At 41.5% G+C, this 13,510-nt stretch overlaps 1 pseudogene; it reads right to left on the reverse strand.

Moving 5' to 3' along the window:
* Positions 1–4,450: 4,450 nt before the first annotated feature.
* On the reverse strand, positions 4,451–5,022 carry LOC101830527 (annotated as a pseudogene).
* Positions 5,023–13,510: the final 8,488 nt, after the last annotated feature.

Below are 13,510 nucleotides of genomic sequence, written 5' to 3' on the forward strand. Positions count from 1 at the left end.
AAAACCAAGGACTCCAAAAAATTTGCAGACAAATAACTAGAAAAATAATCATCCTGAGTGAGGTAACTGAGCATCAGAAGGACAAACATGGTACATAATCACTTATAAGTGGATATTAGTTGTAAAATAAAGGATAATTATGCTACAATTCATAGACACTTAGAGACTAGGTAACAAAGAGGGTGCATGAGAGGATAGGAAGGAGAAATAGAAGAGATTTTATGAGTGAACTGAGGGTCATTGAGAATGAGATGAACAATCAGGTTGGGGGCGAGGAGGGGGGAGAGTGCTTAGAGGGACTGACTGTGGGGGTGAATTTCAGGGTCAGGTGGAAGCCCAGCACAAGGGAATCTCCCAGGTGTCTCCAGGGAGGACCCCACTTAGACTCCTAGCAATAGTGGAGAAGTAGCCTGAACTGGCCGTCTCCTGTGACCAAATTTGTGCCTAGCCCAAACTGTTGCCAGAGAGGAGCCATCCAGCAACTGATGGAAACATGGAGACCCACAGCCAAACATTGAGCGGATTTCAGGAATCCCATGGAGGATGAGGAGAAAGAATTGTAGGAGCCAGAGGAGTCATGGACACCATGGGAAGGCTCACACAATCAACTAACCTGGGCTCATAGGGGCTCAGAGGCTGAACCAAAACCATGGAGCCTGCATGGGACTGACCTAGTCCCTCTGTATATATGGTACAGTTGTGCAGCTTATTCCTCTTGTGTGGTTTGTAAAAGTGGGAACAGGGGCTTTCTCTGACTCTTTTATAGGCTTTTGGGGCCCTACTCCTCATACTGGGTCCCCTTATGCAGCCTTAATATATGGGAAGGTATTTAGTTTTACAGCAACTTGATATACCATGCTTTATTAATATTCAGGGGAGACCAGCACTTTCCTGGATAGTGATAGAAGAGAAGGGGATTGGGGGATCAGGAAAGGGAGTAGGGGAGGGAATGGAATGGGAGGGGGATGCTGTGGCTGGGATATAAAATAAATAGATGGATAAAATTTAAATAAGAATAATACATACTTGGCAAAAAAATCCCTGTTACACTTTTTCTTTAAAGTTAGGACAAATAGGAGATAGAGGGTTCAGGGTTAATACTCACTGTTCTTACAGACAACTTGGGTTCAGTTTCCAGCACCCACATGGTAGCTTACTACAGCCCTTATGTTCAGCTCCAGGGGATCTAGTGCCCTCTTCTGGCCTCCTTCAGCAGCAGGCACAAAGGTAGGGTTCAGATATACATGCAGACAAAACATTCATACACATTAACACATAAAAATAAAATCTTTTTTTTAAGTTAGGCAAATAGGTGATTCAGTGTTCAGCAACATTTTTACAGGATGGTGAAAACCTTTTCAAGTATCTGTTTTTAGTTTTATGTTTAAAGCATTATTTTTTTAGTTGTATTTGTGAGTGCCTGCTTGTATGTCTGTGCACAACATGTATGCCTGTGCAGGCAGAGACCAGAAGAGGGCATCCGATTCCCCGAAACTGGAGTTAGCAATGTAAGCCACCATGTGAGTGCTTGGAAGCATGCCTGAAGCATTTAGAAGAACAGTAAACACTCTTAACTGCTGAGCCATCTCTCTAGATCTCAAATATCTGGTTTCTTTAAATTTATTTTTTGTGGGAGTGTTTTGCCTGCATGTATGTATGTCCTGTGTGTGCCTGGTGGCCACCGAGAGCATCTGATTCCCTGAAGTGGATTTACAGACAGTTGTGAGCCAGCACTGAGAATTGAACCCAGGTCCTCTGGAAGAACAATCTGTGTTCTTAACTGCATTTCTCCAGCCCAAATATCTGCTCTTAAATGTTTTCTTTATGACATATGTCTGTTGAAAGGAATTTGTCTTTTCATTGATTATTTAAAAACATCTTGCCTTGATAACTACAGTGAGAATACCAAAGTCAGTCTTTATATTTGATATTAACAAAACAATTTTTGAATATTTAAAAGTAATATAAATACTACCTGTAATGTGTCATTGTTACAACTTATGTAGAGTGCACACATCTCACATTAGTGACCACAGTGTATCAAAAAAAAAAAACCCTTTCAAGTATGAAAAATATCTTTCCAGCCAAGTGTGGAAGCACACATCTGTAATTACAGCACTCTGCAAGCAGTGGCAGGAGCATCTCAAGTTAAAGATAATCTTGGTCTATGTAGCAAATTCCAGACCAGCCTGGAATACAGAGCAAGACCTCATCTGAAGTAAAGGAAGGAAGGAAGGAAGGAAGGAAGGAAGGAAGGAAGGAAGGAAGGAAGGAAGGAAGGAAGAGAATTCCACCTCTTTCCAAGTCCACTAGAACAACAATGCTTATAATTTTAGTCCACTGGGTGAGAACACATTTTAAAATTTTACTGAGTTTAATAACATACTTTAAAATTTTACTTAAACATTCACAAAAGCGAATCATGTAACAAACCTAATGTTACCCTTACTTAGCTCCGGTAACCATCAACATTCAGTAGTACTTCAAATTGAATTTGTATTTTAACATTGTTTATGCTGGAGAGGATGTGGAGAAAGGAGAACACTCTCCATTGCTGGTGGGAGTGCCAACTTGTACAGCCACTTTGGAAATCAGTATGGAGATTCCTCAGGAAAATGGGAATCAGTCTACCACATGACCCAGCAATTCCACTCTTGGGCATATATCCAAAGGATGCACATTCATACAACAAGGACAGCATTATTTGTAACAGCCAGAACCTGGAAGCAACCTAGATGCCCCTCAATCGAAGAGTAGATAGAGAAAATGTGGTACATTTACAAAATGGAGTACTACACAGTGGAAAAAAAGAATGGAATCTTGAAATTCACAGGCAAATGGATGGACCTAGAAGAAGCCATCCTGAATGAGGTAACTGAGTCACAAAAAACCAAATATGGTATATATTCACTCATATATGGATTTTAGACATAGAGCAAAGAAGGGAATAAGAGGAGGGGAGAGGAAGACATGAGGAGCAGGAAGATTGAGTCATGGGAAGAATAGAGGAGAGCAAGAAAACAGATACCATAACAGAGGGAGTCATTATAGGTTTAAAGAGAAATCGGGCACTAGGGAAATATCCAGAGATCTACAAGGTTGACCCCAATTAACAATCTAAGCAATAGTGGAGAGGCTACCTTAAATGCCCTTCCCTGATAATGAGATTAATGACTACCTTATATGCCATCCTAGAACCTTCATCCAGTGACTGATGGAAGCAGAAGCAAACACCCCCAGCTAGACACTGAGCCTTATTCCTGGAACCCAGTTGCAGAGATGGAGGAGTGATGAGCAAAGGGGTCAAGACCATGATGGAGAAACCCACAGAAACAGCTGACCAGACCTAGTGAGAGCACATGGACTGCAGTTGTAAAAGTGGGGAACCAGTATTAGACAGAACCAAGCCCTCTGAACTTGGGTGTCAGTTAGGAGGCCTGGGCATTCTATGAGGCCTCTGACAGTGGAACCAGTATTTATCCCTAGTATATGCATGGACTTTGGGAGCCCATTCCCTATGGAGGGATACTCTCTCATCCCAGACACACAGGGAAGGGTCTGGGCCCTGCACCAAATGTTGTGACAGACATTGAAGATCCCCCATGAAAGGCCTCACCCTCCCTGGGGAGTAGATGGGGGCATGGTAGGATGGCAGGGAGAGGGAACTGGGAGTGATATGTAAAAGAAGATTGTTTCGAAAGAAAGAAAGAAAGAAAGAAAGAAAGAAAGAAAGAAAGAAGGAAGGAAAGAAAGAAAGAAAGAAAGAAAGAAAGAAAGAAAGAAAGAAAGAAAGAAAGAAGGAAGGAAAGAAAGGAAATTTTTAAAAGACCTTCCCTTTCTTAGTCTCCCTTGTTTCACTCCCTTCCCTTAGTGATCTGTTTACATCCTTCCAAATACATTCTTAGCATCCTGGATTCTCCTGCTTTAAAATCTGTTCCAGCATTTACTCTAAAATGTTTACATATCACCACACTTTCTGTGGGATCACTTCTCCATTTTCAAAACTCCCCTAAGTAACATATTTGTTTTAAAGTGAGCATTTGATAACCACCAAATGCTGCAGATTTTTTTGCCAACCGTTACAAGGACCTGTTTAATGGAGTTCTTTTATGTTTTGTGGACCTAGGGACTGAATCTAGGGTCTCTTCTATGTTAGGCATATGTCCTAACTTTGTTTGAAAACAAAGTGTTATTAAATTGGCCAAGTTGACCTAAAACTCCCCCCTGTAACCCAGAGGCAGGCCTTGAACTTGAAATCCTCCAGCCTCAAGCTCCGTGCTAAGAATCCCAAATGGAAGGAAGTTCTCTATAATAAAAATTTACCTCTAAGTACACTAAAATCCAATATGACGTAGCAATAACCACAAGATGGAAAAAGCACGCTCTGGTATCTTCAATTTTTATTTTTTGACGGTCCTAAGTTGTTTATTGGATATGAATTTTGCAAACATTATGTGTATTGGTAGTAATGATGGAGCTGCAGAGTATTGTGCCTTCTCCAGGCTCCATGGTGAGAGCCACCAATAGTGTGGTGGAACTTGTGGCCCTTTCCATGGTCATGGCTCTTGCGGCCAGCAGATGTCAGCCCACACATCTCTCTGTGCTTGTGAACTAGTTTGGTGATCCACTGGTGTCAGGGTTCCTTCTGATAGCTTTATGTAATGGATCAGTGAGGATAACCTCAAAATTTTTATATGTGGAATATTCGCCAACCCAGTAAGAATTCAGGACTCTCAAAGCCCCACAATGATGTCCAGCTCTCTCCTCAGTAACACACTTAAGGCCTCTGGCAAACTTTATCTGGTTAACACTATGATGGACAGCCTTGCAGTAAGTTCCACCCTTAGGAACTGGACAAACACAAATCCTTTACCTTCGCGCTTTGTCAGACTGGGTGGGGTGGAGAGCCCTGTGTAGCACAGAGAGCTGGTGATACTGCCAGCAACGAACCCTCAGCAGAAAGCACATCACATAGGACTGCTTCTTCCTCCATAGCTCCTGGATGTATTTGTATGCACTCATCTTGGCTCACTTGATGGCTACCTCCAGAGGAAAGGAAGAAGCCTTTCTCCTACAATCCCTTTTATGGTTCCTTCCCCCATCTCCTTCAACTTTTATTTTTAATATAAATATACATTTACTAACAGTGAGGAGCAGGTTATAGACATATGTTTTCATCATTTTTAATTTATTTTATGTACCAACCACAGTTTCCCCTCTCTCCTTCAGTTCCTTCCCCCACCTCCTTCCTACCCCTCCCATCCACTCCTCCTCTGTCTCTGCTTGGATGGGGTAAGACCTCCCAGGGGAATCAACAAAGCATGGCACATCAAGCTGAGGCGGGACCAAACTCCTCCCCACTGCATCAAGGATGAACAAGGCATCCTACCATAGGGAATAGGTTCCAAAGAGCCAGCTCATACATCAGGAACAGGTCCTGGTCCCACTGTTAGGGGCCCCACAAAAGACCAAGCTACACAATTGTCACCCATACACATTAAGGCCTGTGTTGGTTCCATGCAGGCTCCCTAGCTGTCTGTCCAGAGTCTGTGAACTCCCACAAGCTCAGGTCAGCTGTCTCTGCGGGTTTCCCCATCACGATCTTGACCCCCCCACCCCCGCACTCATAAAATTCCTCTGAATGTCTGAGATACACTTAAAGAAGTGTGTCCTTAAATATCAGTGAAATACAAATCAAAATGACTCTGAAATGCTACCTTACACCTTTCAGAATAGCCAAGATTAAAAACACTAATGACAGTCTGTGTTGGAGGGGATGTGGAATAAGGGGAACACTCTTCCACTGTTGGTGGGAGTGAAAACCTGTCCAGACACTTTGGAAATGAGTATGGCAGTTTCCAAGATGATTGGAAATCAATCTAATCTCAAGATCCAGCAATTCCACTTTTGGGCACATATCCAAAAGATGCTCAACCATGCCCCAAGGACACTTGCTCAACTATGTTCATAGCAGCATTACTCATAATAGCCAGAACCTAGAAACAACCTAGATGCCCCACAACCGAAGAATTGATCAAGAAAGTATGGTATATTGGACTGGAGAGATGGCTCAGAGGTTAAAAGCACTGGCTGCTCTTCCTGAGTTCAATTCCCAGCAGCCATATGGTGGCTCACAACCATCTATAATAAGATTTGGTGCCCTCTTCTGGCGTGTAGTCATGCATGCTGGCAGAACACTGTATACATAATAAATAAATACTTAAAAAATAATATGTGCTATATCTACACAATGGAATATTACTCAGTGGGAGGAAAAAACAGTGGCATAAAATGTGCAGGCAAATGGATGGCACTAGAAGAAACCATCCTGAGTGAGGTAACCCAGACCCAGAAAGGCAAACACAGTATGCACTCATAGGTGAATATTAGATGTAAAGCAAATGATAACCAAGCTATAATCCTCAGTCCCAGAGAAGCTAGGTAACAAGGAAGATCCTAAGAGAGACACATGGGTCTCCCTGAGAAGAGGAGGTAGATGGGATGTCCTGGGTAAACTGGGTCTGGGAGGGGGCAGTAAAAGGCAGGAGTGGGGGATGGGGACACTTATAGTGGGAGAATTCAACACTCCGCTCTCACCGCTAGATAGGACCTCCAGACAGAAACTTAACAAAGAAACAAAAGAATTAATAGAAGTTATGACCCAACTGGGTTTAACAGACATCTATAGAACATTCCACCCAAATACAAAGGGATATACCTTCTTCTCGGCACCACATGGAACCTTCTCTAAAATTGACCACATAATAGGAAACATAGCAAATCTCCACAGATACAAAAAAATTGGAATAACCCCCTGCATCTTATCAGACCACCATGCATTAACATTAGAATTCAACAATAACACAAATCGCAGAAACCCTACAAACTCATGGAGATTGAACAATGCACAATTGCACCATCCCTGGGTAAAGGAACAAATAAAAAAAGAAATTAAAGACTTCCTCGATTTCAATGAGAATGAAGACACAACATACACAAACTTATGGGACACTTTGAAAGCAGTGCTGAGAGGAAAGTTTATAGCACTAAGTGCCCACATGAAAAAACTGGAGAACAGTCATACTAGAGAATTAATAGCACAGCTGAATGTTCTAGAACAAAAAGAAGCAAACTCCCCCAGGAGGAGCAGACGCCAGGAAATAATCAAATTGAGGGCTGAAATCAATCAAGTAGAAACCAGGAAAACATTGAGAAGAATCAATGAAACAAAGAGTTGGTTCTTTGAGAAAATCAACAAAATAGACAAACCTCTGTCCAAACTAACCAAAAGACAGAGAGAGAACATGCTAATTAACAAAATCAGGGATGAGAAAGGGGACATAACAACGGACTCTGAGGAAATCAAGAGAATCATCAGGGCATACTTTGAAAATCTGTACTCCACAAAATTTGAAAATTTAAAGGAAATGGACAATTTCCTGGATAGATATCACTTGCCAAAACTAAATCAAGAACAGATAAATAATCTAAACAGACCTATAACCCCTAATGAAATAGAAGCAGTCATCAAAAGTCTCCCAAACAAAAAAAGCCCAGGCCCAGATGGCTTCAGTGCAGAATTCTACCAGAAATTCAAAGAAGAGCTCATTCCAATACTCGTCAAAGTATTCCACACTACAGAAGCAGGAGGCTCACTGCCAAACTCTTTCTACGAGGCTACAATTACCTTGATACCCAAGCCACACAAAGACACAACTAAGAAAGAGAACTATAGACCAATTTCCCTCATGAACATTGATGCAAAAATACTCAATAAAATACTTGCAAACCGGATTCAAGAACACATCAGAAAAATCATCCACCATGATCAAGTAGGCTTCATTCCAGGAATGCAGGGATGGTTCAACATTAGAAAATCTATCAATGTAATCCACCATATTAACAATCTGCGAAAGAAAAACCACATGATTATCTCACTAGATGCTGAAAAAGCCTTTGACAAAATCCAGCACCCCTTCATGATAAAGGTCCTAGAGAGATCAGGGATAACAGGAACGTACCTGAACATAATAAAAGCAATATACAGTAAACCAACAGCTAACATCAAACTAAATGGAGAGAAACTCAAAGCAATTCCTCTAAAATCAGGAACAAGACAAGGCTGTCCACTCTCTCCATATCTCTTCAATATTGTACTTGAAGTTCTAGCTACAGCAATAAGACAACAAAAGGAGATAAAGGGGATACAAATAGGAAAAGAAGAAGTCAAGCTTTCATTATTTGCAGATGATATGATAGTTTACATATGTGACCCAAAAACTCCGCAAGGTTACTCCTAGAGCTGATAAACAGCTTCAGCAAAGTGGCAGGATACAAGGTAAACTCAAAAAATCAGTGGCCCTATTATATACAGATGATGAAGTGACTGAGAAAGAAATCAGAGAAACATCACCTTTTACAATAGCCAAAAACAGCATCAAATATCTGGGGATAATGTTAACCAAGGAAGTGAAAGACCTGTATATCAAAAACTTTGTGTCTTTGAAGAAAGAAATCAAAGAAGATACCAGAAAATGGAAAGATCTCCCATGCTCTTGGATTGGTAGGATCAACATAATAAAAATGGCAATCTTGCCAAAAGCAGTCTATAGATTCAATGCAATCCCTATCAAAATTCCATCACAATTCTTCAAGGACCTGGAAAGATCATTAATCAACTTTATATGGAAAAACAAAAGGCCCAGGATAGCCAAAACATCCCTATACAATAAAGGAACTTCAGGAGGCATCACCATACCTGATTTCAAGCTCTATTATAGAGCTATAGTCCTGAAAACAGCTTGGTATTGGCACAAAAATAGGCAGGTAGACCAATGGAACCGAATCGAAAGCCCTAATTTTAACCCACACACCTATGAACACCTGATTTTTGACAAAGAAGCTAAAACTGTACAGTGGAAAAAAGAAAGCATCTTCAACAAATGGTGCTGGCATAACTGGGTAATGGTATGCAGAAGACTGCAGATAGATCCATGTTTATCGCCTTGTACAAAACTTAAGTCCAAATGGATCAAAGATCTCAACATACATCCAGCCACACTGAAACTTTTAGAAGAGAAAGTGGGAGATACTCTTCAACGAGTTGGTACAGGAGACCACTTCCTAAACATAACACCAGTGGCACAGGCACTGAGATCAACAATTAACAAATGGGACCTTCTGAAACTAAAAAGCTTTTGTAAGGCAAAGGACACAATCAAAAAGACAAAAAGGCAGGCCACAGAATGGGAAAAGATATTCACTAACCCTACATCTGACAGAGGGCTAATCTCCAAAATTTACAAAGAACTCAAGAAACAAGTCTCCAAAACACCAAAGGATCCACTTGAAAGGTGGGGCACAGAGCTAAATAGAGAATTCTCAGTAGAGGAGGCTAAAATGGCCAAGAGACACTTAAGAAAGTGCTCAACATCCTTAGCCATCAGGGAAATGCAAATCAAAACAACTCTGAGATACCATCTTACTCCTGTCAGAATGGCTAGAATCAAAAACACCGAAGACAATTTATGCTGGAGAGGATGTGGAGAGAGAGGATCACTCCTCCATTGCTGGTGGGAATGCCGACTCATACAGCCTCTTTGGAAATCAGTATGGAGATTCCTCAGGAAAATGGGAATTAATCTACCACTAGACCCAGCAATTCCACTCTTAGGCATTTATCCAAATGAGGCAGGTTCATACAACAAGGGCATCTGCTCCACTATGTTCATAGCAGCATTGTTTGTAATAGCCAGAACCTGGAAGCATCCTAGATGCCCCTCAACTGAAGAGTGGATAGAGAAAATGTGGTACATTTACACAATGGAGTATTACTCAGCAGAAAAAAACAATGGAATCTTGAAATTCGCAGGGAAATGGATAGCACTGGAAGAAACCATCCTGAGTGAGGTAACCCAGTCGCAAAAAGACAAACATGGTATGTACTCACTCATATATGGATTTTAAATATGGATCAGGATAGTGCCAGTCTGCACTTCCACAGATAGAGAGTCTGGGAAACAGGAAAGAACCTAAAAGATATGCATATTTGCATAGTACCCAAGAGAAGAGGATGGAGACAAGATCCGCTGAATGGATGGGGAACAGGGCGGGGGGGGGTAGTGGGACCTGGGAAGAGTAGAGGGGGTAAAGAGGAAGGGAGTTGGTCATGGGGGAACAGGAAGTTGAGGGGGTGGGGGTAAAATAGGGGGAAGAGGGAATCATAGGATCGAAGACAGATCAGGCACCAGAGTGACCTCGAGTGATCTAAAGGTATAACATCAATTGGCAAGCTAAGCAATAGTGGAAGGACCACCTCGAATGCCCATTCCTGATAATGAACTTGATGTCTATAACTATCCGGGAGCCTTCATCCTGGGACTGATGGAAGCAGAGGCAAACACACAACTAAGCACTGAACTGAACCCAAGGAACCCAGTGACAGAGAGAGAGGAGTGATGAGCAAATTGGCAAGGAATGGGCTGGCAAAACCAGCAGAGACGGCTGATCTGAACAGGGGAGTGCTCTTGGACCCCAGACCGACAGTGGGGAGGCCAGAATGGGACTGATCTGGACCCCCCAAATGTGAGTGTCAGTGAGAAGGCCTGGGCAACCTATGGGGCTCTGAGCTGTGGATCAGTGTCTATCCCTGGTATACAATCTGTCTTCATGTGCCTATGGCACAAAGAGAGATGCTCTCTCAGCCTGGACTCTTAGGGGAGTGCCTTGACCCTACCAAGAGTGAAATGATAGACTCTAGACATCCCCTATGTGGAGGGATTTGGCAATAGGGTGGGAGGGAGGGTGGAAGGGGAGTGCGGGAGGAGGGGAGGGAGAGGGAACTGGGATTGACATGTGAAACAAGCTATTTAAAATTAAAATAAAAAATGATTAAAAAAAAAAAAGCATTTGGATGTGGATGAATCATAATGCTGTTTCCTTAGAGCAGACAAAAAGATTTATGACGATGCGCAGTTTACTGCCGCAGTTCCGGTATGACTAAAGATGACAGCTTCTCATCTCCAGATGTGGAGATGCTTATTCTCATGGGGAAAACACAAAGCAACCTCTCATTCTGTAAGGAAAAAAGCCTTTCCCCCAAATCACTGCAACTACCACTACTAGCTAAATAAAAGGCAATGCAGTATGTGTAACTTATCAGTAAGATGTCATTGAATACTATTTAGCTTTTAGATTTAGTGTACTTTAAAAATTATTTATATGCATATGTGTCTGTTTGTGGATATGTGCATATGACTGTGGATGTGCCTAGAAGCCAGACACTTTCTATAGCTAGGGAACTGGAGTTACAGGTGGTTGTGAGCCACCTGATATGGGTGCTGGAAACTGAACCCTTGGGACCTCTGCAAGAAGAGTATGCACTCTTAACTACTGAGTCATATCTCCAGCCCCTAATATTTCTTTTAAAAATAATGTTTATTCTGTAAAACATGCCTAGCTTCTGCAATTCTCCTTTTGCTCTCTTAAAAAGGGTAGACTAAACAATAAAGGCTCTATTGGTATCAAATGTTGGGGTAATTCAAGATAATTTGCTTAGTAGGAAGGAACATTAGGGACTACCCTCAAAATACACATATTAATTTGTCTGATACAATCCTAATGTTTATGCCTACTTAGGGATAACTCACATTGAAATCCTAACTTACAAGATGATAGTATCAGGAGGTAGGGACTTGATGACTTGATTAGGTCATGAGGAATTTATCTCCATGAATAGGACTAGTGCCACACAATGAGGGGATGCCATTTGTAAATGAGAAAGCACCAGACACAGAATCTGCCAGTACCTTGATCTTAGACTTGCCAGCCTTCAACACTGTGAGGAACAAAATTCTGTTGCTTGTAAGCCACCCACCCTTATGGCATTTTGGTGTAGCAGTCTGGACTATGACAGTGCATCGGAGTTTATCTTCCCTGAAATCAAGTATAATAAAAATCACTCTCTGTGACAAATCCTGTCTCTCCATAGCAAGCAAAGACATGAGACGACTATCTAGATCATTGACACTGAAAAAAATACTGTCGCATGATTGCTTTAAGTAATTACAATTGAACAGATATGCCAGTCTCAATTCCCATAGTGAAATTATTCAAACAGATACCTCAATTTCCCAAAGTGTTTTTAACATTCAATTTTAGGATAGAACAGAAATCATATCTTGTATACCCTCCATTTTTTCTGGTAAAAAATCTCTTCCTCTGCCCCATAATGAAACTTCACATTGTGACTTAAGACATCAAGGGGAGATTTTCCTGTAAGCAATGATTGGGGCAGAAACATATCAGACAGAAATCTGGTTTTCTGCTTTGAAATTATCAATTCTGGAAGACAAGCTCTATTCCCCTCCCCTCTTTTTGTTCAGCAATCAAACCCAAAGCCTCAAACATATTAAAAATACTCTGCTGTGGAAATATTCTTATTTTTTTATTTTTAAGTTTAAATTTAGATTAGAAACAAGGTTGCTTCACAAGTCAGTTCCAGGTCCCTCTCCCTTCCCTCCCCTCCTCCCGTGCCCTCTCCCCAACCCACCCATTATCCCCTCATTTCCCCAGGGAGGGTGAGGCCCCCCATGGGGATGTCCATAGTCTGTCATTTCATCCAGGGCAGAGCCTAGACCCTCCCCCAAGAGTTCAGGGTGAGAGTGCATCTCACATTGTTGGATGGGAGTCCAATGTCTGTGTGTATACTCGGGATGAATACTGATCTACTGCCCAAGGCTGAATAGATTACCTAGGCCTCTTCACTGACACCCACATTCAGGGGGTCTTGATCAGTCCCATGCTGGATTCCCAGGCTGATGCCTGGAATTCAAGAGTTAACCTTTGTCAGGCCAGCTGTTTCTGGGGGTTAAACCAGCCCAGTCTTAATCCCTTTGGTCATCAGTCCCCCCTCTCTGTTAGTGCTTAGCCATGAGAGTGTGCATCTTCTTCCATCAGCCACTGAATGAAGGGAAACATTCTTATTAAGGTGATTAGAAATTTATGACTTATTGTTGTCTCAAAGTTGTATCATTGTAGAATTTGGTTTATTATATTTTAAGTATGATGTAATAATTCTGGAGCAAGAAAAAATGAATATTTTTGACTCCACAAAGGTCTAATTAACAAAAATACGTAGAATGGATGAGACTTCTAAATCTGTAGCAGATGGAGTCAATGTGATGAATCATGTATGGCGGCAAAGCTTGCATTCATAATTTAAATGTCGCTGGACCGGCAATATGGCTGATGGGAAAGGCACTTGCCACCAAGCCTGATGATATGATTTAGAACGTTGTCCCCTGATCTCTTCACACCTACCACGGTGTGCATACACACATATAAGTAAATAAATGTAATTTTTAAAATTCACTATCATAAATGTTCAAGCCATTTGATGTTTACTGTAACATTAATGGCCCAAAGTGTGGTGGTCAAGAGAATAGAACATTTTTTAATAAAAACTATCTTTCGTCTTCTGACATGTTATGTCTACATTTTCATATTTTTC

The sequence above is a fragment of the Mesocricetus auratus genome, unplaced genomic scaffold (genome assembly GCF_017639785.1).
Source record: "Mesocricetus auratus isolate SY011 unplaced genomic scaffold, BCM_Maur_2.0 Super-Scaffold_100003, whole genome shotgun sequence".
NCBI lineage: Eukaryota > Metazoa > Chordata > Mammalia > Rodentia > Cricetidae > Mesocricetus > Mesocricetus auratus.